Consider the following 25,624-nt stretch of genomic DNA (forward strand, 5'->3'; position numbering starts at 1 on the left):
ATATTGTTATATATCTTGCAGGTTTTCACCTGTCTTTATATCCCTCCCTACCTCCCACTAGAAGGCCATCGCCACAAGAGGAGGGACTGGTTTTGTTTTGTGATGCATCCTCAGGACCTGGAATTGTGCTCAGTGTATACTTGTGGCTGTATTGACTATCGGCTGTTGTTGAGGGTGGAAGGGATGAGTAGCAGACTACGAGTGGTTGACACACAAGCAGAAGGGCATGGTGGTCAAGAATGTGCGATTGAAATGAAGCAGAACTGGGCTTAAATCACGTTTCAACCAAATTCTAGCTATGCAACTTGGGGCTACTTACTTCTTCTCTGAGCCTCGGTGGTCTCATCTGTAAAATGGGGCTAATGGTGACTTGAGATGTCTTTAACACAGCCAGGACTAAGCCTTAAATATGTAGAGGGCTCCCATGGAGGCGGTGACAGATGAGCATGATGAACAGGACAGTACATGCCCAGCTAAAGCAGCAGCCTCTGCTTCGTTCCTGCAGGGCATGGAAAATAAATGACCTTGTATGGCCAGCCCTTCAAATACTTTTAGAGTTGCTGGGAATCCAGATTCTTAAATGTTGAATCCATGAAAACAGTACCACCCTGTGAGCCAACTAAAAGATATGCACACCCCACACTGTTGGTCTCTTGGGTTGGAGAGTTTGTGACTTTTGATAAAAGTAAATAAGCACAGTCCATCAGGAAGTCTAAGCTCTGCTCAGAGTCTGACATGGCTGACTGCAGGGACCTCCTTGACCCATCCATAACAAACCATGCCCCTTGAACATCTGTGTGGCTGACAGGGTCTTGGTGCTCCGGCCAGGTGTCAGGCCTGAGCCTCTGAGGTGGGAGAGCTGAGTTCAGGATATTGGTCCACCAGAGACCTCCCGGCCCCACATAATATCAAACAGTGAAAGGTCTCTCAGTGATCTCCACCTCAATGCTAAGACCCAGCTCCACTCAAAGACCAGCAAGCTACAGTGCTGGACACCCTATGCCAAACAACTAGCAAGACAGGAACACAACACCACCCATTAGCACAGAGGCTGCCTAAAATCATAATAAGTTCACAGACACCCAAAAACACACCACTGGACATGGTCCTACCCACCAGAAAGGCAAGATCCAAGCTCATCCACCAGAACACAGGCACCAGTCCCCTCCACCAGGAAGCCTACACAACCCACTGAACCAACCTTACCCACTGGGGGCAGATGCCAAAAACAATGGGAACTACGAACCTGCAGCCTGTGAAAAGGAGACCCCAAATTCAGTAAGTTATGCAAAATGAGAAGACAGAGAAATACACAGCAGATGAAGGAACAAGGTAAAATCCCACCAGACTAGACAAATGAAGAGGAAATAGGCAGTCTACCTGAAAAAGAATTCAGAATAATGATAGTAAAGATGACCCATTTTTGGAAATAGAATGGAGAAAATACAAGAAACGTTTAAAAAGGAACTAGAAGAACTAAAGACAAAAAAAAAATGATGAAAAACACAATAAATTAAATTAAAGATTCCCTAGAAGGAATCAATAGCAGAATAACTGAAGCAGAAGAATGGATAAGTGACCTGGAGGATAAAATGTTGGAAGTAACTACCGCAGAGCAGAATACAGAAAAAAGAATGAAAAGAATTGAGAATAGTCTCAGAGACCTCTGGGGCAACATTAAACGCACCAACATTTGAACTATAGGGGTCCCAGAAGAAGAAGAGAAAAAAAAAAAGGGACTGAGAAAATATTTGAAGAGATTATAGTTGAGAACTTCCCTAATATGGGAAAGGAAATAGTGAATCAAGTCCAGGAAGCACAGAGAGTCCCATACAGGATAAATCCAAGGAGAAACACACCAAGACACATATTAATCAAACTATCAAAAATAAAGTACAAAGAAAAATATTAAAGCAGCAAGGGAAAAGCAAAATATAACATACAAGGGAATCCCCATAAGGTTAACGGCTGATCTTTCAGCAGAAACTCTGCAAGCCAGAAGGGAGTAACAGGACATATTTAAAGTGATGAAAGGGAAAAACCCAAAACCAAGATTACTCTACCCAGCAAGGATCTCATTCAGATTCGACAGAGAAATTAAAAGCTTTACAGACAAGCAGAAGCTAAGAGAATTCAGCACCACAAAACCAGCTTTACAACAAATCCTAAGGGAACTTCTGTAGGCAGGAAACACAAGAGAAGGAAAAGACCTACAATAACAAACACAAAACAATTAAGAAAATGGTAATAGGAACACACATGTCGATAACTACCTTAAATGTAAATGGATTAAATGCTCTAACCAAAAGGCACAGACTGGCTGAGTGGATATGAAAACAAGACCCATATATATGCAGTCTACAAGAGGCCCACTTCAGACCTAGGGACACATACAGACTGAAAGTGAGGGGATGTAAAAAGATATTCCATGCAAATGGAAATCAAAAGAAAGCTGGGGTAGCAATTCTCATATCAGACAAAACAGACTTTAAAATAGACTATTACAAGAGACAAAGAAGGGCACTACATAATGATCAAGTGATCAATCCAAGAAGAAGATATAACAATTATAAATATTTATGCACCCAACATAGGAGCACCTCAATATATAAGGCAAATGCTAACAGCCATAAAAGGAGAAATTGACAGTAACACAATCATAGTAGGGGACTTTAACAGCCCACTTTCACCAATGGACAGATCATCCAAAATGAAAATAAAAAAAGGAAACACAAGCTTTAAATGATACATTAAACAAGTTGGACTTAATTGATATTTATAGGATATTCCATCTAAAAACAACAGAATACACTTTCTTCTCAAGTGCTCATGGAACATTTTCCGGGATAGATCACATCTTGGGTCACAAATCAAACCTTGGTAAATTTAAGAAAATTGAAATCGTATCAAGTCTCTTTTCTGACCACAATGCTATGAGACTAGATATCAATTACAGGAAAAAAATCTGTAAAAAATACAAACATATGGAGGCTAAACAATACACTACTAAATAACTAAGAGATCACTGAAGAAATCGAAGAGGAAATCAAAAAATACCTAGAAACAAATGACAGTAAAACATGATGACCCCAAACCTATGGGATGCAGCAAAAGCAGTTCTAAGAGGGAAGTTTATAGCAATACAATCCTACCTTAAGAAACAAGAAACATCTCAAATAAACAACCTAACCTTACACCTAAAGCAATTAGAGAAAGAAGAACAAAGAAAACCCCAAAGTTAGCAGAAGGAAAGAAATCATAAAGATCAGATCAGAAATAAATGAAAAAGAAATGAAGAAAACAGTAGCAAAGATCAATAAAACTAAAAGCTGGTTCTTTGAGAAGATAAACAAAATTGATAAACCACTAGCCAGACTCATCAAGAAAAAAAGGGAGAAGACTCAACTCAATAGAATTAGAAATGAAAAAGGAGAAGTAACAACTGACACTGCAGAAATACAAAGGATCATGAGAGATTACTACAAGCAACTCTATGCCAATAAAATGGACAACCTGGAAGAAATGGACAAATTCTTAGAAAAACAAAGCCTTCTGAGACTGAACCAGGAAGAAATAGAAAATATAAGCAGACCAATCACAAGCCCTGAAATTGAAACTGTGATTAAAAGTCTTTCAACAAAGAAAAGCCTAGGACCAAATGGCTTCACAGGCGAATTCCATCAAACATTTAGAGAAGAGCTAATACCTATCCTTCTTAATCTCTTCCAAAATATAGCAGAGGGAGGAACACTCCCAAACCCATTCTACGACGCCACCATCACCCTGATACCAAAACCAGGCAAAGATGCCACAAAAAAAGAAAACTACAGGCCAATATCACTGATGAACATAGATGCAATAACCCTCAACAAAGTGCTAGCAAACAGAATCCAGCAGCACATTAAAAGGGTCATACATCACGATCAAGTGGGGATTATCCCAGACGGCAAGCATTCTTCAATATACGCAAGTCAATGTGATACACCATATTAACAAACTGAAGGAGAAAAGTCATATGATCATCTTAATAGATGCAGAGAAAGCTTTTGACAAAATTCAACACCCATTTATGATAAAAACCCTTCAGAAAATAGGCATAGAGGGAACTTACCTCAACATAATAAAGACCATATATGACAAACCCACAGCCAACATCATCTTCAAAGGTGAAAAACTGAAACCATTTCCACTAAGATTAGGAAGAAGACAAGATTGCCCACTCTCACCAGTACAATTCAACATAGTTTTGGAAGTTTTAGCCCCAGCAATCAGTGAAGTAAAAGAAGAAAAGGAATCCAAATTGGAAAAGAAGAAGTAAAGCTGTCACTGTTTGCAGATGACATGATACTATACATAGAGAATCCTAAAGATGCTACCAGAAAATTACGGAGCTGATCTATGAAGTTGATAAAGTTGCAAGATACAAAATTAACGCACAGAAATCTCTTGCATTCCTATACACTAATGATGAAAAATCTGAAAGAGAAATTAAGGAAGGAATCACTCCCATTTACTATTGCAACAAAAAGAATAAAATATCTAGGAATAAACCTACCTAAGGAGACAAAAGGTCTGTATGCAGAAAACTATAAGACACTGATGAAAGAAATTAAAGATGATACAAACAGATGGAGAGATATACCATGTTCTTGGATTAGAAGAATCAACATTGTGAAAATGACTATATTACCGAAGCAATCTACAGATTCAATGCAATCCCTATCAAACTACCACTGGCATTTTTCACAGAACTAGAACAAAAAATTTCACAATTTGTATGGAAACACAAAAGATCCCAAATAGCCAAAGCAATCTTGAGAAAGAAAAATGGAGCTGGAGGAATCAGGCTCCCTGACTTCAGACTGTACTACAAAGCTACAGTAATCAGGACAGTATGGTACTGGCACAAAGACAGAAATATAGATCAGTGGAACAGGATAGAAAGCCCAGAGATAAACGCACACACATATGGTCACCTTATCTTTGATAAAAGAGGCAAGAGTATACAATGGAGAAAAGACAGCCTCTTCAATAAGCAGTGTAGGGAAAACTGGACAGCTACATGTAAAACAATGAAATTAGTACACTCCCAAATACCGTACACGAAAATAAACTCAAAATGGATTAGAGACCTAAAGGTAAGGCCAGACACTATAAAAGTCTGGACGAAAACATAGACAGAACACTGTATGACATAAATCACAGCAAGATCCTTTTTGACCCACCTCGTAGAGAAATGGAAATAAAAACAAAAATAAACAAATGGGACCTAATGAAACTTAAAAACATTTGCACAGCAAAGAAAACCATAAACAAGATGAAAAGACAACCGTCCGAATTGGAGCAAATATTTGCCAATGAAGCAACTGACAAAGGGTTAATCTCCAAAACATACAAGCAACTCATGCAGCTCAATATCAAAAAAACAACGCAATCCAAAAATGAGCAGAAGACCTAAATAGACATTTCTTCAAAGAAGATATACAGATTGCCAACAAACACTTGAAAGGATGCTCAACATCACTAATCATTAGAGAAATGCAAATCAAAACTACAATGAGGTATCACCTCACACTGGTCAGAATGGCCATCATCAAAAAAATCTACAAACAATAAATGCTGGAGAGGGTGTGGAGAAAAGGGAACCCTTTTGCACTGTTGGTGGGAATGTAAATTGATACAGCTACTATGGAGAACAGCATGGAGGTTCCTTAAAAAACTGAAAGTAGAACTACCATATGACCCAGCAGTCCCACTACTGGGCATATACCCTGCGAAAATCATAACTCAAAAAGAGTCATGTACCACTATGTTCATTGCAGCTCTATTTACAATAGCCAGGACATGGAAGCAACCTAAGTGTCCATCGCCAGATGAATGGATAAAGAAGATGTGGCACATATATACAATGGAATATTACTCAGCCATAAAAAGAAATGAAATTGAGTTATTTGTAGTGAGGTGGATGGACTTCAAGACTGTCATACAGAGTGAAGTGAGTCAGAAAGAGAAAAACAAATACCATATGCTAACATATATATGGACATATAGGATATATATATCCTAACATATATATGGAATCTAAAAATAAAAGAAATGGTTTTTAAGAACCTAGGGGCAGGACAGGAATAAAGATGCAGATGTAGAGAATGGACTTGAGGACATGGGGAGGGGGAAGGGTAAGCTGGGACGAAGTGAGAGAGTGGCCTGGACATATATACACTACCAAATGTAGAATAGATAGCTAGTGGGAAGCAGCCACAGAGCATAGGGAGATCAGCTCAGTGCTTTGTGTCCACCGAGAGAGGTGGGATAAGGAGGGTGGGAGGGAGATGCAAGAGGGATGAGATATGGGGATATATGTATATTTATAGCTGATTCACTTTGTTATACAGCAGAAACTAACACACTATTGTAAAGCAGTTTTACTCCAATAAAGATGTTAAAAAAAAAAAAAGCAAATAAGCAGCCTTTATAACATTTGTGAGTGATCCAAAATCCTCCACTTTTCCTGTCTTCTCTATGGCTTTGCCATAGTGTCTCCAACCAAAAGCACAGGCAACCAGAGAGAAATACACTGAACTTCACCAAAACTCTAAGCATTTGTGGTTCAGAAGACACCATCAGGAAGGTGAAAAGACTATTCAGAGACTGGGAGATAATATTTGCATATCACTGTATGTGATAAGAGACTAGTATCTAGAATATATAAGAACTCTTACAATTCAACAATAAAGATGACTCAGTTAATAAATGGGCAAAAGATATGATTAGACATTTCTACAATGTAGAAATGTAGAGGTATAAATGGCCAATAATGGTTAACAAATCAATGCTTAACAAATCAAAACCACAATACATTACCGCTTCACATCCCCTAGGATGGCTACAGTAAAACATATAAATAATGATAAATGTTGGTGAGAATGTGGAGAAATTGGAACTGTCCTACTTGGCTGGTGGAAATGTAAAATTGTGCAGACATGTTGGAAAACAGCCTGTCATTGCCTCAAAAATTAAACAAAGAGTTACCATATGAAAAAAAAAAAAAAAAAAGAGTTACCATATGACCCAGAAATTCCGCTCCAGGTATATGCCCAAGGGAATTGGAAATGTATGTGCGCACAAGAGCTCATACATGAATTTTCATAGTGGCATTATTCATCATAGCCCAAACATGGAAACAACCCAAATGTCCATCCGTTGATGAACAGGAAAACAAAACATGGTATATACATACGTGGGAATATTATTCAACTATGAAAAGGAATGTAGTACCGTTACGTGGATGAATCTTAACAACTTTGTGCTCAGTGAAAGAAGCCAGACACAAAGGCTGTACATTGTATGATTCCATTTATGTGAAATGTCCAGGATGGGCAAATCTCCAGAGATACAGGGTAGATGGGTGGTTGCCAGAGGTGGAGGAAGGGGAAGTGGAAGTACAGACAGTGTTATCGTCTGTACCTTTATCCACCTTTGAGCCTGTGTCCTCAAACCCTTTTCTAACTAGGCTGAGAGTATCACTTGTAGCCTCTTAGCTTCCCCACGTCCCATCAATCCTAAGCTCTGATGACTCCACTTTCTTTGATTAATGGCTTTCAGGATGGATTTTGCTCCTGCTGGATGTTGACAAATTGTGGGATGGACTGAGGCCACAAAACCTGTTTTCTCTTGTGGCTTCAGTGAGGTTTGAACCCAAGTCTCCAGAGAGGAAAAATTACTTCTTTAATCCACTACATCAGGAGGCTCCCCTTAATCTGATTTCACTGGGGCCTGATGTGCGCTGGCCACACAGCTGTTGTGGTAATCGACTATTAATCAGAACGCCCACAAATGGAGGGAGAGCTGCTCCATGCTGCTGAAAAGCCTCAGTTGGCTCAGCTGGGCCATGTCAATAAGCCATGTGATCAATGAAGGAATGGCTGTAAAGCACCCTTTTGAAACCTTGAGAGGAAAGAGACATTTACAATAGTGAAATGGGATGTTGGGTATCAAAGGATCTGTCACTGCAGCTGTTAAAATAAAGATTTACGGATTTACGGCTCTTTAGTTATTTCCCCCAATTGCAGAGGGATGAGATGTGACATATGGCCTTTCTTGTTGTTAAAGCTCACAGATCAAATGTTATAAATTGTCGTCTCTCACCGGGAGGAATGATAAAGCAAGGGGCTTCCATATTCAAACAAAGAATGAAAGAGTTTATGTTCCAGGTAACACTGTTATTTAGGATAGGCACCATTCTTCTTTCTAAAAAATTTTATTTATTTATTTATTTATTTTTGGCTGCATTGGGTCCTCGTTGCTGCGCGCGGGCTTTCTCTAGTTGCGGCAAGCAGGGGCTACTCTTCGTTGTGGTGTGTGGGCTTCTTACTGCGGTGGCTTCTCTTGTTGCGGAGCATGGGCTCTAGGCAGACAGGCTTCAGTAGTTGTGGGTCACGGGCTCTAGAGCGCAGGCTCAGTAGTTGTGGTGCACGGGCTTAACTGCTCCGCGGCATGTGGGATCTTCCCGGACCAGGGACTGAACACGTGTCCCCTGCCCTGGCAGGCGGATTCTTAACCACTGTGCTACCGGGGAAGTCCCAGAACAGACACCATTCTAAATGCTTTACAGATGCATTCTCTAAGCCTCAACAACAACCCCAGGAGATAGGTGCTGTTATTATACCCATTTTATGGATGAAGACACTGAGACACAGAGAGGTTAAGTGACATAGCCAAGGTCACAAGGGTAGTGGCTGGTAAACTGAGACTGCATGAGATTTCCAGAACTTTTAATGTAGTAATAAGAATGATAAATCTTTAATATCTGGGTAGAGGATATGGCATTTTTCAAATTAGTTGTCCAAAGTCAAGATGTTGTAATTTTGCAGAGGAGCTGAATTCAGACCCACACAATCTGGTTCCAGGGTTCAAATATTTATTAAACCATTCTGTCACACTGTGTCTTAATGTGGCCTAATTTCTCAAAGCTGTTTTCCCCTAAAATGATAAAAATTAGAACTGTGAATTCTAAATCTATGTTTAAAAGCTGATCATCACCCTAGTGTAACTAAATACAGCCCGTCTATCCTGGCAGGGGACATCTGTCATTTTTGCCTGGCTAGCATCCATAATCCCTGCTTTTTCCTGTACCCCACTTTTCCTTTGGGGTCCCACACACTCTCCTTACATGCAGTCAAGGTGTTCTGCTGTTTCCTGCAAAGAGATGAGCACAGGATTCAAGTGAAGGCAGGTAGAACTCCCCTGGGAATTTGAATCTTTTGTAATTGAGCCAGAGGACTCAAGTACAAACATTGGTGGGAGCAGTTGTGTCGCTGCGTGTGGGAGCCTTGATATAGCTGGGCTGCCTACCTTTCTGAGTTACCTTGATTGTGTCTTTTCTGAGATCTGGTTATTGTATTAGTTATCTGTTGGGATAATAATGCTGCATGAGAAACAGCCACAAAAGCTTCAGTAGCATTCAACAATAAACCTTAGTTGCATGTGTGTCTGGGGTCAGCTGCCTTTTGGCTTTGCTGATTTGCTTGGGTTGCTCACATGACTGGGGCAGATCTGCTGGCTGTCGGCAGATCTAGAATGGCCTTGGCCGGGCAGCTAAGGTGACTGACTATGCATCACATGTCTCTCATCCTCCATCAGGCTCGTCCTGGCATGTTTTCATGGTAATGGTAGAGGCACAAGAGAGAAAGTCCTAATACTCGAGTCCACTGAGAAACAAAATTCTAATTTTTCCCTTTAAAAAACTATTTTGAGATGATTAAAGATTCACATGAAGTTGTAAGAGAGACAGCAAGATCCCATGTACCCTTTACCCAATTTCCCTCAGCGATGTTGTCTTGCAAAACCATAGGATCACAACTAGGAGATTGACATTGATGTAACCCACTGATCTTGTTCAGATTTTCCCAGTTTACTTGCACTCACTTATGTGTGCATATATTACATTTAGTTCTTTGCAATTTTATCACAGGTGTAGATTTCTGTATCTACCGTTATGGTCAAGATATAGTATAATTTCAACACGACAAAGATCCCTTTTTAGAACAATAACCACCTTTCTCTATCCCCTACACCCCACCCCCAGTCCTTTTTTTTTTTTTTTTTTTTTTTGCGGTACGGAGGCCTCTCACTGCTGTGGCCTCTCCCGTTGTGGAGCACAGGCTCCAGACGCGCAGGCCCAGTGGCCATGGCTCACGGGCCCAGCCGCTCCGCGGCATGTGGGATCCTCCCGGACCGGGGCACGAACCTGTGTCCCCTGCATCGGCAGGTGGACTCTCAACCACTGTGCCACCAGGGAAGCCCCCACCCCCAGTCTTTAACCCCTGGAAACCACACATCTTTTTTCCATTTCTATAATTTTGTCATTTCAAGAGTGTTATTTAAATGGAATCATACAGTATATGATCTTTGGGGATTGGCTTTTTCTCGGCATTATTCTTTGGACATTCATCCAAATTGTTGAGATATCAAGTTTGTTCCTTTTTTTTTTGCAACAGAAAAATTTTTTAAATTTAACTTACATATAATTTTCTATTTCTTTTTGTTGTTGTTTTTTAAATTTTTTTTATCTTTTAACATCTTTATTAGAGTATAATTGCTTTACAATGGTGTGTCAGTTTCTGCTTTATAACAAAGTGAATCAGGTATACATATACATATGTCCCCATATCTTTTCCGTCTTGCATCTCCCTCCCTCCCACCCTCCCTATCCCACCCCTCTAGGTGGTCACAAAGCACCGAGCTGATCTCCCTGTGCTATGTGGCTGCTTCCCACTAGCTATCTATTTTATGTTTGGTAGTGTATATATGTCCATGCCACTCTCTCACTTTGTCCCAGCTTACCCTTCCCCCTCCCCATATCCTCAAGTCCATTCTCTAGTAGGTCTGCATCTTTATTCCTGTCCTGCCCCTAGGTTCTTTTGGCCATTTTCTTTTTTTTTAGATTCCATATATATGTGTTAGCATACGGTATTTGTTTTTCTCTTGAGTTTCTCTTGAGTTTGTTCCTTTTTATTTCTGAGTAGTATTCCACAGAATCGACCTAGTTTAACCATTCACTGACATAAATATCTGGTTTGTTTCCAGTTTTTGATTGTTGCGAACAAAACTCCTATTAACAGTTGCTTTTTGTTGCATACAGGTTTTTGTGTGATTATAAGTTGCTGTTTCTCTTGATAAACGTCTGAAAGTGCAGTTGTCAGGGTGGGGGGCATATGGTAGTCGCATGTTTACTTGTAGAGTTGACCCTTGAACAAGGTGAGGGTTAGGGGTGCTAACCCTCCCTGAAGTTACAAATCTGCCTGTAACTTACAGTCGGCCGTCTGTATCCGTGGTTCCCTGTATCTGCCAATTTAACCAACCACAGATGGTGTAGTATTGTACTGTTTATTATTGGAAATCAATCTGCGTATAGGGGACTTGAGCAGTTCAAACCCATGTTGTTCACGGGTCAACTGTATAAGGAACTGCCACACTCAACGTGGCTTTGCTACTTATCATTCCCAGCAGTGTATGAAGGATCTGGTTTCTCTGCATCCTCAGTGGCATTTGCTTGTCACTATGTTTTCTCTCACACTTGATAGGTATGCAGTGATATCTCATTGGGGTGTTAATATCCATTTTCCTAATAGCTAATAAAGTTGAAAATCTTTTGAAGTCCTTATTTGTGACCTGTATATTATCTTCAGTGCAATGTCTGTTCATATCTTTTGCCCATTTTTAAATTAGATTCCTTGCTTTTTTACTGTTGAGTTTTGAGAGTTCTTTATATATGCTGTATACCTTTTGATGGGTTTATTGTCTCCAAGTCTGTAGTTTGTCTTTCCATATTCTTAACAGGGCCTTCTGAAGAGCAGAAGGTTTCAGCTTTGATGCTGTCCAATTTATCAGTTTTTCCTCGTGTGGATTGTGCTTTTGGTGTTAAGTCTAATTGCTCTTTGCCTAGCCCTAGGTCCCAAACATTTTCTCCTATGTCTGTTTTAAATGTTTTATAGTTTTACATTTTTGTTCATGATTCATTTTGAGTTGATTGTTGTACAATGTGTAAGGTTTAAGTCATGGTTCATTTTTAGCCTATGGATGCTCATTTGCTCCAGCACCAATTGTTGAAAAGGTCATTAAAATGCTTTTGCCGTTTTGTGAAAAATAAGTTGTATATATTTGTGTGTATATGTCTGGGTTCTCTGTTCTGTTGTATCAATCAATGTGTCTCTCCCTAAACCAATACCACATTGTCTTGATGACTGTAGCCATATAATAAGCCTTAATATGAGGTGCAGGGAATCCTCCCACTTGGTACTTCTTTTTCAAGATTAGTTTTGCTCCTTTAAGTCTTAGGCCTTTCTATATAAATGTTACAGTAAGCTTGTCTATGTCTATGAAAAGCCTTGTTGTGATTTTGACCAAAAGGACATGAAACCTATAGATCAATTTGGAAAGAATAGATATCCTTAATGTGTTGAAACACAATCCTTGAATTTGGTATAGCTCTCCATTTATTTAGGTCTTCTTTGATTTCTTTAATCAGAATTTTGTGATTTTCAGCATACAGATTCGATATCTATTTTGTTGTATGTGTATTTGAACATTTCATTTTCTTTGGTGCAATGGTAAACACTGTTGTGTTTTTAATTTCAGTTACCACATGTTCATTTTTAACATGTAGAAATGTGATTGATTTTTGTGTGTTGGTTGATTCTGTACTCTAATACCTTGCTGAACTCACCTGTTAGTTCTAGGAGGATTTTTTTCTTCTTTCTTTCTTTCTTTCTTTTTCTCTCTCTCTCTTTCTCTCTCTCTTTCTCTCTTTGTTTCTTTCTCTCTCTCTCTCGTTCTTTCTTTCTTTCTCCTTGAGGCTTTCTATATAGACAGTTATAACATCTGCAAATAGGGACAGTTTTACTCCTTACTTTACAATCTGTATGACTTTTATTTCTTTTTCTTGCTTTATTGTACTGGCTGGAAATTTCAGTGCTGTGTTAAATAAGAATTATGACAGAGGACATCTTACTTTGTTTACAGTATTAGGGGGGATGCAGTCAGCCTTTCTTCATGAAGTGTGACATTAGCTGTAGATTTTTGTAATAGATGCTTTTTATCAAGATGAGGTAGTTCCACTCTATTCCTAGCTTGCTGTGAGTTTTTATCATGAATAAATGTTGGATTTTGTCAGATGCTTTTACTGCATCAATTGATATGATCATATAATTTTTCTCCTTTAGACTGTTGATATGGTGGATTACACTGATAGATTTTCACATGTTGAACCAGCCTTGCATACCTGGAATAAATCCCACTTGATTATAGTGTATAATTCTTTTTGTACATTGTTGGATTCTATTTGCAGTATGTCATTAAAGATTTTTGCATCTAGGTAGCCTGAGAGATATTCTGTAATTTTCCTTTTTTATTACTGTCTTTTTCAGTTTTTGGTATCAAGGTAATACTGGCGTCATGAAATGAGTTGAGAAACATTTCTTTCTCCTCTTTCTTTCTGGTTGAAGAGGTTGTGCGAAGTTGGTGTTGATTCTTCTTTACATTCTCCAGGGAAGCTGTCTAGTCCAGAGCATTTCTTTTATAGGTAGCTTTAACATTGTATATTCAATTTTTTTTAATGATTATAGGAGTATTCAAGTTACCTATCATCTTGGTTAATTTTAATAGTTGGTGGTTTGCAAGAAATTGATGTTTTTCTTCTAAATTGTTGCATTTATGTGTAAAGTTGTTTTTAGTGTGTGCTTATTAGCTTCCTTTTTATGGCTTCAGGATCTGTACTGATCTGCCTGTTTCATTCCTGATATTAGTGATTTGTATCTTTTTTTCTTTTTCTTTTTGTCAGTCTTATTAGAAGTTTTTAAATTTTATAGGTTTTTTTCCCTCCCAATAACCAGTTTTGGTGTCATTGGTTTTCTCTATTTGCTTCATTTTCAATTTCTTTGATTTCTGCACTTACTATTTTTATTCCTTTCTTCTGTTTGCCTCGGGTTTATTTTTCTTTCCTTTTCCTAATTTTTTTGATGTAGTAACTTAGATTATTAATTTGAGACCTTTTCTCTTTTCTAATCTAAGCAGTTGGTGTTATAAATTTTTTTCTCAGCATTGCTTTAACTACACCCCACATATTTTTAAATGTTATATTTTCATTTTCATTTGGTTTTTGTGTACTTTAAAATATTTCCTTTGAGGGTTTCCCTTTGACTCATGGATTGTTTGGAAGCATATTATTTAATCTCCAAGTGTTTGAAGATTTTCCTTTTGTCTTTCTGTTATTGATTTACAGTTTGATTCCATTTTAGCTGAAAAACAAAATGTATGAGTTTAATTCTTTTAAATTTATTGGGGTTTATTTTATGTTCCTGGATATGGTTTATCTTGGTAAATGTTCCATGGGCACTTGAAAAATGTATTCTGCTGTTGTTGGGTGTTGTATAAATGCCAGTTAGTTGCTGCTGGTTGATGGTAGTGTTCAATTATTCTATATTTTTTCCTATGTTCTATCTAATAGATGTATCAGTTACTGAGAGTAGGGTGTTGACACCTCAGGGATAATTGTAAATTTACCTATTTCTCTTCTTAGTTTTTGCTTCATGTGTTTTGAAGCTCTGTTTTTTAGTGCATCCACATTTAGGATCACTATGACTTCCTGATGAATGGATTGTTCTGTCATTATGTAATGTCCTTCTTTGTCCCCTGTAATTTTCTTTGCGCTGAAGTCTACATTACTTGAAATTAATGTAGCCACTTCTGCTTTTTAAAATTATTACTTGTGTTAGCATGATATATCCTTTTCCATTCTTTTACTTTCAAACACTGTCATAGTGTTTGAAGTGAGTTTCTTGTAGACAGTCTATTGGTGGGTCATGTATCTTTATCGATTCTGTGAATCCTTTTTAATTGGTATATTTAGACTGCCTACATTTATAATAACTGTTGATATGTTAGAGTTTAACTCTGCCATTTTATTATTTTCTCTTTGTTTCCTCTGCTTCTCATTTCTCTGCTCCTCTTTTCTTGCCTTCCTATGATTACATGAATATTTTAAAGAATTCTTTTATATTGTTTTTCTTAGTATCTATTTTATTGTTTGTATTATCTTTTATATTGTAATTTATATATGTATTTTAATGGCTGCCCTAGGTTGTACAATATATTTATGGAGTTTATCACAGCCCGTCACTCTTGCTGGTATTGATGTCTGTCACATTGAATGAAGTATTGAAACCTTAGTTCTATTTAGGTCTCTGTACCACCACTACTTTTAATTAATTTTTAAAAAAGATTTAATTTTATTTATTTTTGGCTGCATTGGGTCTTCGTTGCTGCATGCGGGCTGTTTCTAGTTGCTGTGAGCAGAGGCTACCCTTCGTTGCGGTGCACAGCCTTCTCATTGCGGTGGCTTCTCTTGTTGCGGAGCACGGGCTCTAGGCACATGAGCTTCAGTAGTTGTGGCTTGCGGGCTCAGTAGTTGTGGCTTGCAGGCTCTAGAGCGCAGGCTCTGTAGCTGTGGCACATGGGCTTAGTTGCTCTGAACCATGTGGGATCTTCCGGGACCAGGGCTCGAACCTGTGTCCCCTGCATTGGCAGGCAGATTCTTATCCACTGCACTGCCAGGGAAGTCCCACCCCTACTTTTTAAATACGATTGTTTCAAGTATTTCCTCTACATGCCTTAAGCACCACAGCAAATGATGTTGCAGTGTTTGCTTCACCCATAAAATATTATATAAACAATTCACGAGTATGAGGATACTCTATTATTTTAACCCCCTTTAAACCAATTCCATTGTTCTTCCTTTTTTTAAAATGAATTTCTTATCCTTCTTCTGTTATTCTCATTCTGGTCTGAGAGTTTCCTTTAGCTATTCTTTAAGGGTAGCTCTGCTAGTGACAGAGTCTCATTTTTTTTCTCATTTGGCGATGTCTTCATTTCCCCTTTTTTCTTGAACAACAGTTTCACCAGATCCACAACTCATGGTTGACAGTTATTTTCTTTTATCCATTGAAAAATGTGCCTCTCCTTTCTGGTCCCTATGGTTTCAGATGAGAAATGAATTGTTTAAATTGGCATTCCTTTGTAAGTAATGTTAAGTAACCAGTTCCTCTCTGCTTGCTTTTAGGATTTTCTTTGTTTTTAGTTTTCAAGAGTTTATAACATGTCTTTGTGTTGATTACTTTGGGTTTATCATATCTGGTGTTGACACAACTTCTTGAATCCATAGGTTTATATTTTTTGTCAAATTTGGGAAGTTTTCAGCCATTGTTTCTTTGAACTTTTTTTTTTTTTTTTTTTGCTCCATGCTTTCTCTTTTCCTTTAAGGATTCCAAAGATAAAAATGTCTTTCTCTTAGTGTCCCATAGGTCCCTGAGATGCTGTTCATTTTTTTTCTTTCATTTTCTCTCTTCTGCTCAGATTGAACAAATTCTATTTATCTGTCCTCACACTGACTCTATATTTTGTCATCTCCACACTATTCTTGAGCCCATGCATTGAATTCTTTTTTTTTTTTTTTTTTTTTGGCGGTACGTGGGCCTCTCACTGTTGTGGCTTCTCCCGCTGCGGAGCACAGGCTCCGGACGCGCAGGCTCAGCGGCCATGGCTCACGGGCCCAGGCGCTCCGTGGCATGTGGGATCCTCCCGGACCGGGGCACGAACCCGTGTCCCCTGCATCGGCAGGCAGACTCTCAACCACTGCGCCACCAGGGAAGCCCTTCATTGAATTCTTAATTTCAGTTTTTGTTTTTTCCAGTTCTATAATTTCCATTTTAAAATGTTTTATTTATTGCTGAAGTTTTAATTTAAGAACATTTTACTTTGTTTAAGAGAATTAATAATTACTCGTTGAAGCAGTTTTAGGACAGCTACTTTAAAATCTTCATCAGATAGTTCAAACGTCTTATTCATCTCAGTCCTGGTGTCAGTTGATTGTTTTTTCTCATTCAAGTTGAGATTTTCCTCGTTTTTAACCCTATTTAAGTCTTTTTAATTTTAGCAGAAAGTCACTTCATCTGATTTAGTGTGTAGTTCTGGCTACTTTTGCGGGCTGTAGTTTCAGTGACAGTTTAGTTTTCCTCTGCTCTGCTTTGTTCTCTGGCTCCCTCCTGATCCCAGCTGCTGGACCCTCCTGGTGCTGCCCAGGGCTGGGAGGTGGAGGGTGGGCACTTTCCTGTGCCACCTGGTGTTGTTAGGTGGGACTTGAAGGTTTCTGGACCTGCAGGACAGAGAGGGTTTCTCCTAATCTGTTCTTTGGCCACCTGGTGTAGGTGGGCTTCTCACTCTGTCTGTGCCAGTGCCTCAGGAAGGAAAATGCCTGTAGCTGGGTGGATGGCTAAGAGTCACAAGCTCTGGTGGTTCTCTGCCACTGGGTGGGGAATCAGGAGGGTCCTGGCCTAGTTCACCTTCTGCTGCTGAGTGAAGGGCTGGAAATGCCAGATCTGGGTTGCCTCTTGTGTGGAGTGCCAGAGATGCTAGTTCTGCTCGTGTAACCTGGTGTGAGATGTGGGTTGATTGCACCTGCCCACATTTCTCTCTTATTGATGCTGTGGGAAGATTAAAATGGCTTGTTCCCTGGAGCTCTGCAGGTGCTGTTGTTGCAGGTAGATCAGGCTCTCACTGTCACTGGATATGGGTCTCCTTTCTAATTCCCTGATGAGGACTTTGCCCAGGATACAGCAGACTTTCTTGTGGTTTTTGCTTTATTCTGTTTTTTAATGCCTGTTGATGTTTCTGGGTTATACACTATCTGGTACCCTGTCTGGGGCATGTGGGAGAAGAAAACCCAGGGAACTTATTGTGTTTTGTTCCTGAAGTCCTGAGGTCCCTAGCCAGCCCACCTTCCTCTCTCCTCCTTTTATGGTCATCTGTTCAATTACTGCTGTGGTACTTGGTTGTACTTAGAGGGCAGGTGCGAGAAAAGAGAATGACACCATCTTGTTACCCAAAGAAGTCCATTTTTAGCCTCTGCTTATATCACATATGCTAGCATCCCTTTGGCCAAAGCAAGGCACAGTTGAGCTTACTGTCAAAGTGAGGAGCAGCTCAGCCCAGCTATGGTGGGTGGGCCCTGAAACGTTACATGCAGAGTGCATGGAGATTGGGAGGGGTGAGAATTTAGGGCCATCTTTGCAAGCGACCACAGTTGTCCTTCTAGTTAACTCCTCTTTTCTTTTGTTTGGAGTCAGTCTTGCTTATAAACAAAGAACATAGATGATGCAATTTTCTATCCCATCCTTAGGTTAAAAGTTGATGCCTCTGTGGGCTGTGAAACCTCACAGGGGTTGGGACAATGTACTTCAGTTAGTTACTATATCCTAAGTGTCTAGAGGAGGCAATTCAGCAAAATATGTTGAATTCAACAGCACTGGGGTGTGGCATCTTCCATCTCTGTCAGGATGCACAGTCAACACGATGCCGCTTTGTTCTTCTTCCCTGTAGGTCTCCAAGCCCAGATTCGGACCCAGATACCCCATTGCAGCCATATGTCAGAGTCCAGGCAGTAATACTGATCCAGCTTTATGTGTGCATCTTTACTATATGATATGGTTGAGTGTGCTGCCCTTGTACTTTCTGTGAAAATGGCTACCACAGACCCCAAATCTCAGTGCTGGGAAGTCTGATAATCTGGGCTGGCACATGTAGAGTTCCCTATTCCTCTTAAGTCATTTGGATGCAGACCAAAGAAGATTATGAGACTTTATTTGATCTCCCCAGTACCCTAGACTTGGATTTCACAGCTCTCCATGCAGCTGTATAGAAAGAAGACAGAAGAGAGAACTGTGTCACAATCTCCTCACACACATTGAATTTGCAAATGCTAGACCCACTAGGATACATTGACCCTCCTGAAAGGGGTTGTACCTGTGGAAAGGATATATAGTTGGAGGACGTTTTGCCATGTTGCTAAGTCAGGTACATAGAAGCGCTGTGTGTATTAGCTCCTTTTGTTATTGCTTTATTCTCGGCATTTAAAACTTCCACAGTAATGAAGATGACATTGCTGTGAGTAGTAATAAGAGCAACTAAAATTTATTGATTCATTTATGCAACAAATATTTATATAAACTTACTAGGTCCTAATAACCCCCCTAAGAAGTATGCACTGTGACTCTTCCCATTTTGCAGGTGAGAAAACTGAGGAACAGGGAATTTATGTAATTTGAATAGCTAGTGAGGTGTGAAGCCTGAAAAACGCTCTCCTAGTCCCCTGCTCCTCCATATAACCCCAGTCTTTGGAGAGGAGGAAAGCAGGCAACTGAATTCTCAAAGAAACGATTGCTTCTTTTGACACTGGAGGCACATGCTGCTCCCGCACTCAGCATCTCTTCTTCTCTAGCAGTTTTGCAATATCAGAGGATGGCCTCTGATTTATCTGGTATATCTAAATGCCAATTCTGAGCTGCATATTAATTTCCTCGTAATTTTGGCTTTTATCACAGGGCTTTTATCACATGCTCTCCGAGCGTAGCCTGTCCCCTATAAGTCACTGTCAGCCACCTGTCCCTTCACTCAGATCTGCACCCTAGTCCTAATAGGGAAGGGAAAGGAGTGACAGAGCAGCTGTGCTGTCACTGTCGGGAGTGCCGAAGAAATTAATTGAGAATCAAATATTTGCCTGCTCCAGGGTGATTTATCACAATTAAAAGGAGTAATTATTTGCCCTTTGGTCAATCAGAGATTCTGAGGGTTTGACTGCTGTGCCGTGTAAATAAATCACACTACAGTAGAAGAGTCTTCTGGATTTGTTAGGCACAGCAGAACTTTCCAACTGCGATGCCCACGGGTGCTCAGGGAAGTTAATTCCTGCACCGGGGAAGGTTCTAAAGGCAGTGTGTCAGGAGCACGTGCAGGGTAGCCCCAGACCCATTCTCACAGTAAATCCAGCACAGGGATCTTCTCCCCCGTGAACTGGAACTCTCTGTGGTTTCTTCAGTTGAGACCAGACGTGATTAAGAGTTGGCTCAGGTTTAGAGTGACTGTGGGGCCAGCTGAGTCTTATTTCCAATCTCATGTTCTCTCTGGGACATACGCTCGTCAAGTGGATGGAGGGCAAAGTCACTTGCACTATTTCAATTATTTCCCTTTCCACCTCTCCCTCTTTTTTTCTTTTTGGCCAGTGCATGTAATTGAATTTGCAAATGCTAAACCCGCTAGGATACAGCCGTCCCCTAGTGAGATACCAAGAAGGCATGACTCTTCAAAGTTAGAAAGCACTTTCGTGACAGTTCTGGAAAATTCCATCCTATAAGCCATGATGACATCTGGGATTGATTAACTTTCACTAGTGATTCCAGTCAAGCCCAGGGCTGGACCATGTGATCAAAGCAGATGTAGGAGTTAAAATGTAACAGTGTCTTGGTGGCAAAGACTTTTGTCTTTGATAAGGCTCTTACAGATCAACTTTTAGGGATGTTATTTTTAAGCAGGAAAATGTGGTTTGTGTTGAAGCTTTTTCAGTGAACAGGGGGGTTTCTCATGCTTGCCTGCGAGGCATAAAACTACCCCAGATGAACTGTTTAGAGGCAAGAGCTTGCAGCTCCAGGATTTCGCAGGTTTTTGGAGAGAGGAGAGGATTTGCTTCCAAAGAAAGTGGGTGGCGTGCGCCATAGTCTGCATATGTGACCTCAGGCTTGCCTGAGCTGTAGCGGAGTCTCCTAATTAACTTGACACAAAACAGCCCTCACCTGCCTGCAGGCTCTCAAGGCCTTTGCCACCGCAGTAACCTGAAACTGCCCCTTCTCCTCCCTGGGGGACAACGGATGGCCCCTTTGCACTCAGATGGGAGAATGGGAACTGCCAAGCAGCTGCCCTCAGATGCCCTAAGCCAACAGAGGGCCCCTGTTCTGTCATTTTCCTTCTGACTTGTTCCCTTTTCTGCTTTAATGACCGAGGCTACCTTTTGGGCCAGCTACTTCCTAATGCTGCCTGTAATTGAGACTCAAATAGTAAAATATACATAACTGGCCGTTTTACCCAGTCATCATTTATGAATATAGCTCGATTAATTTGTTTAGTCAGATGGAGAGGGGCAATAAAAAGTGATTGACTAAAAACAATTAAAACAGTAAAAGTAAATTGTTTGTGTCCATTAAAACCTGCTGAGGCCGTCAGTTGAAAATTGTGGGCCTCCATGTGAAAATTAAAACTATTGATTTCCCCCTGTATGTATGTGAATATCAGAGTTCTAATTTGTTGTTTTTTACTGGCTGAAAGCCCCTGAGGTCAAAATGCAGGTGGGCTTTCAATAAGCTCTTTTGGTGGAGTTAATAAAGATTTGGAAAGGCAGATAGGATAAGAAATGGCTGAGATGTTTTAGAGAAGAATTATGTGTCTGATCGGTACCAACTTGCACTGCTGCATGCTAATACTTTGTAATTTATGGCATTTTGGGGGTGAAAATGGAAAACCAACTGCAGAATATATGATAGTCATAGGTTGAATTTTTAGGGCTTTGCCTTAATTTATGTGAGCGAGATGGATTTTTTTTTTATTATTGTCATTTTATTTTTTTATGTGCTACACTAAATCTTGTATTCCATGAACTATTATTTTTTAGTGTTCAATTAAAATACCAACATAAAAGGAATTTTACATGGGAAAATCTTGACTCATAAGAAGAAAACTTGGGAGAAAAAAACCCTCTGGATCAGATGAGGAGGTTTTTCAGTTGACAGATATGATGGGATTAAACCTTGGAAGGGTGTAAAAACAGTGCAACATGTTTGGAGTTCCAAGTATTAGGCTGTCACTCATTGTACCAAGCTGGGCATGAGTTAATATCAGGTTTGCATTCTTAATAAATCATACGTTGAGAATGCAAACTGTTATGTTTGGTAATTAAGTTAATGATCAGTAAACAAGTCAGACTTTCTTTTAATCTTTAAATATAAGTCAGGCATGTTTTTTAAAGAAGGGTTTATAAGGATGGAGATTTGACCCTTTGAATATGGCGTTTAAAAAGCTGTTACAGGGACTTCCTTGGTGGTCCAGTGGTTAAGACTCTGTTCTCCCAATGCAGGGGGAATGGGTTCGATCCCTGCTTGGGGAGCTAAGATCCCACATGCCTGGTGCGGCCAAGAAAAAAAAATGTGGAGTTTTTGTTTCATTCTCCACCCCCATCCCACCCTGAAGAGTTTTCTAAGGAGAAAATAGATTCTTCACCTACAGGAAATGCTGTGTCTTCTGCACAATTCGTTTTGTTCCTCTAAATTTTATTTTTTTCCAGCATTATTGAGATATACTTGGTAAATAAAAAATGTATATATTTAAGGTGTAAAAAGTGATGATTTGATATCCATTTACATTGTGAAATGATTACCAGGATCAAGCTAATTAACACATCCATCACCTCACAGAGTTACTATTTATTGGTGCGGTGATAACATTTCAGATCTACTGTCTTAGCAGATTTTAAGCATGCAATACAGTATTATTAACTGTAGTCACCGTGCTGCATATTAAATCTCCAGAACTTATTCATCTTGCATGAGAGAACCTTTGTGCCCCTTGACCAACAGCTCCACCCCCACCCCCCCAGGTCCTGGTAGCCACCATTCTACTCTCTGCTTCTATGAGTTGGAGCCTTTGCCTCCCCAGATTCCACATATAAACAAAGATCTTACAGTATTTATCTTTCTGTGTCTGGCTTATTTCACTTAGCATCGTGTCCTCAAGGAAGGTGGAATCGAATACTGTTCCATTGTCTGTATTAACCACAATTTGTTTATCCATTCATCTGGCGACAAACACTTAGGTTGTTTCCCTGCCATTGTTCATTGCAGCATTAGCCACAATAGCCAAGATAGGGAAACAACCTGAATACTTCTCTTATTAGTGACTTTCAAACGTGAGCGAGCTGGAGACTCCTTTTTGTTTTATAGGTAGATCCTTAGGCACTGCCTGCAGATATTCTGTTGCAAGAGGTAACAAGTTTGTAGGAATATGCATTTTAAAAAGTGTTCTCTTCTGGGTGGCCCTGATGTGGGAAGTCTTGGGACCACACATGGAGATGCGTGTTCCAGAACAATGATGCTTAAACCTTTTGGGGTCAGGAATCCTTGAGAATCTTCTTAGAACAATATACATATTTTTTCTTTCCTGAAAATGTCTCAATTTTATGATCTTATATTAAGAGCTCCTGCTACAATTTTTTTTTATGGGGATGGGTAAGTAGTTTCACCTGGGAGCATTAAGCAGGGAAATACCCAGGATTCAGTTGGTTTTTATTCGAGGACTCCTCATGGTCCTCAAAGATTTACTTGTCGGTGAGCTGAGGATTTTTGTAATTTGGTGGCTTCTGGCTGGTGTCTGGATGCCAGAGATGCCAGGTAAGTGGTGCCAGGTATGCAGCCTGTGGTGTTCTGATCAGTCCCTCTCCTTACTGTGCAGGTTAGTTCTGTGGCCATAATTCTGAAGTTATTTAGGAAAACGAAATCCTGTGCAGATTAAGTTGGTGAATGGTGAATAGGGGTTGGGGCATGCTTGGGATGGAGGGGTTTATCCCATGCCCGATGGGGAAACATCATCCCAGCTCTTTCTTGGTGCCAGCAAGGGGGACAAACAGGAAGGTTGGGCTGGCCCTGGTGAGTCACAGGGTCCTGCTGGACTAAGAATAGCTTGTGCTGTAGATTATCAGCTTTGCCGCATACATCGTCATCTTTTCTTAAAAAGAAAAGCTGAAAGCCTTCCTGCTAAATTTAGGAATAAGGCAAGAATGCCTACTCTTACCACTTCTATTCAACGTAGTATTGGAATTTCTAGCCACAGTGATCAGACAAGAAAAAGAAAAAGGTATCCAAATTGGAAGGGAAGAGGTAAAACTGTCACTATTTGCAGATGCCATGATACTCTATTTAGAGAGCCTCAAAGTCTCCATACAAAAACTCTTAGAACTAATAAATGACTTCAGCAAGGTAGCAGGATACAAGATTAGTATACATAAGTCTGTTGCTCTTCTTTACACTAATAATGAAATATCAGAAAGAGAAAGTAAAAATAACCCCAGTCTGTTTTAAATTGCATAAAAAATGTCTAGGAATAAACTTAACCAAGGAGGTGAAAGACATATGCTGAAAATTATGAAACATTGATAAAAGAAACTGAAGATGATTCAAAGAAATGGAAAGATAACCGATGCTCTTGGATTGGAAGAATTAATACCGTTAAAATGGCCATACTCTTTCTGACTTACTTCACTCTGCATGACAGACTCTAGGTCTGTCCACGTCTCTACAAATGACCCAATTTTGTTCCTTTTTATGGCTGAGTAATATTCCATTGCATACATGCACCACATCTTCTTTATCCATTCATCTGTCGATGGACATCCAGCTTGCTTCCACATCCTGGCCGTTGCAAACAGTGCTGCAATGAACACTGGGGTGCATGTCTGTTGTTTTTTTTGCGGTATGCGGGCCTCTCACTGTTGTGGCCTCTCCCATTGCGGAGCACAGGCTCCGGACACGCAGGCCCAGCGGCCACGGCTCACGGGCCCAGCCGCTCTGCGGCACGCGGGATCTTCCCGGACCGGGGCACGAACCCGCGTCCCCTGCATCAGCAGGCGGACTCTCAACCACTGCGCCACCAGGGAAGCCCCTGTTTTTGAATTATGGTTTTCTCAGGGTATATACCTGGTAGTGGGATTGCTGGGTCATATGGTAGTTCTGTTTCTCGTTTTTTAAGGAACCTCCATACTGTTCTCCATAGTGGCTGCACCAATCCACATACCCACCAACATTGCACGAGGGTTCCCTCTTATGTGGAATTTAGAAAAATGATACAGATGAACCTATTTGCAGGGCAGGAATAGAGACACAGATGTACAGAATGGATGTGTGGACCCCGGGGTTGGGGGGAAGGTGGGGTGGGATGAACTGGGAGATTGGGATTGACATATATACACTACCATGTGTAAAGCAGATAGCTAGTGGAAACCTCCTTTAGAGTGCAGGGAGCTCAGCTTGGTACTCTTTGGTGACCTAGACGGGTGGGATGGGGGGGAGGGAGGTCCAAGGGGGAGGGGATGTATGTATGCATATAGCTGATTCACTTTGTTGTATAGCAGAAACTAACACAACATTGTAAAAGAACTATACCCCAACTTAAAAAAATGGCCATACTACCCAAAGCAATCTAAAGATTAATGTGGTTCCTATCAAAATACCCATGACATTTTTCACAGAACAAATAATCCTAAAATTTATATGGAGTCACAAAAGACCCAGAATTGCCAAAGCAGTCCTGAGGAAAAAGAATAAATCTGGGGGCATAACCCATTCAGACTTCAGACTTTACTACAAAGCTACAGTAATCAAAACAGTGTGGTATTAGCACATAAACAGACATATGGATCAATGGAACAGAATAGAGAGCCCATAAATAAACTCACACACCTACAGTCAATTCATCTACAACAAAAGAGGCAAGAATATACAATGCAGAAAGGACAGTCTCTTCAAAAAGTGGTGCTGGGAAAGCTGGACAGCTACATGTAAATCAGTGAAATCAGAACACTCCCTCACACAATATACAAAAATAAACTCAAAATGGTTTAAAGACCTAAATATAAGATATGACATAATAAAACTCCTAGAAGAGAACATAGGCAAAACATTCTCAGACTTTAATCAAA

Source organism: Delphinapterus leucas, chromosome 10 (genome assembly GCF_059928025.1).
Source record: "Delphinapterus leucas isolate spDelLeu-1000000601 "Yukka" chromosome 10, BTC_Dleu_Yukka2, whole genome shotgun sequence".
Classification (NCBI taxonomy): domain Eukaryota; kingdom Metazoa; phylum Chordata; class Mammalia; order Artiodactyla; family Monodontidae; genus Delphinapterus; species Delphinapterus leucas.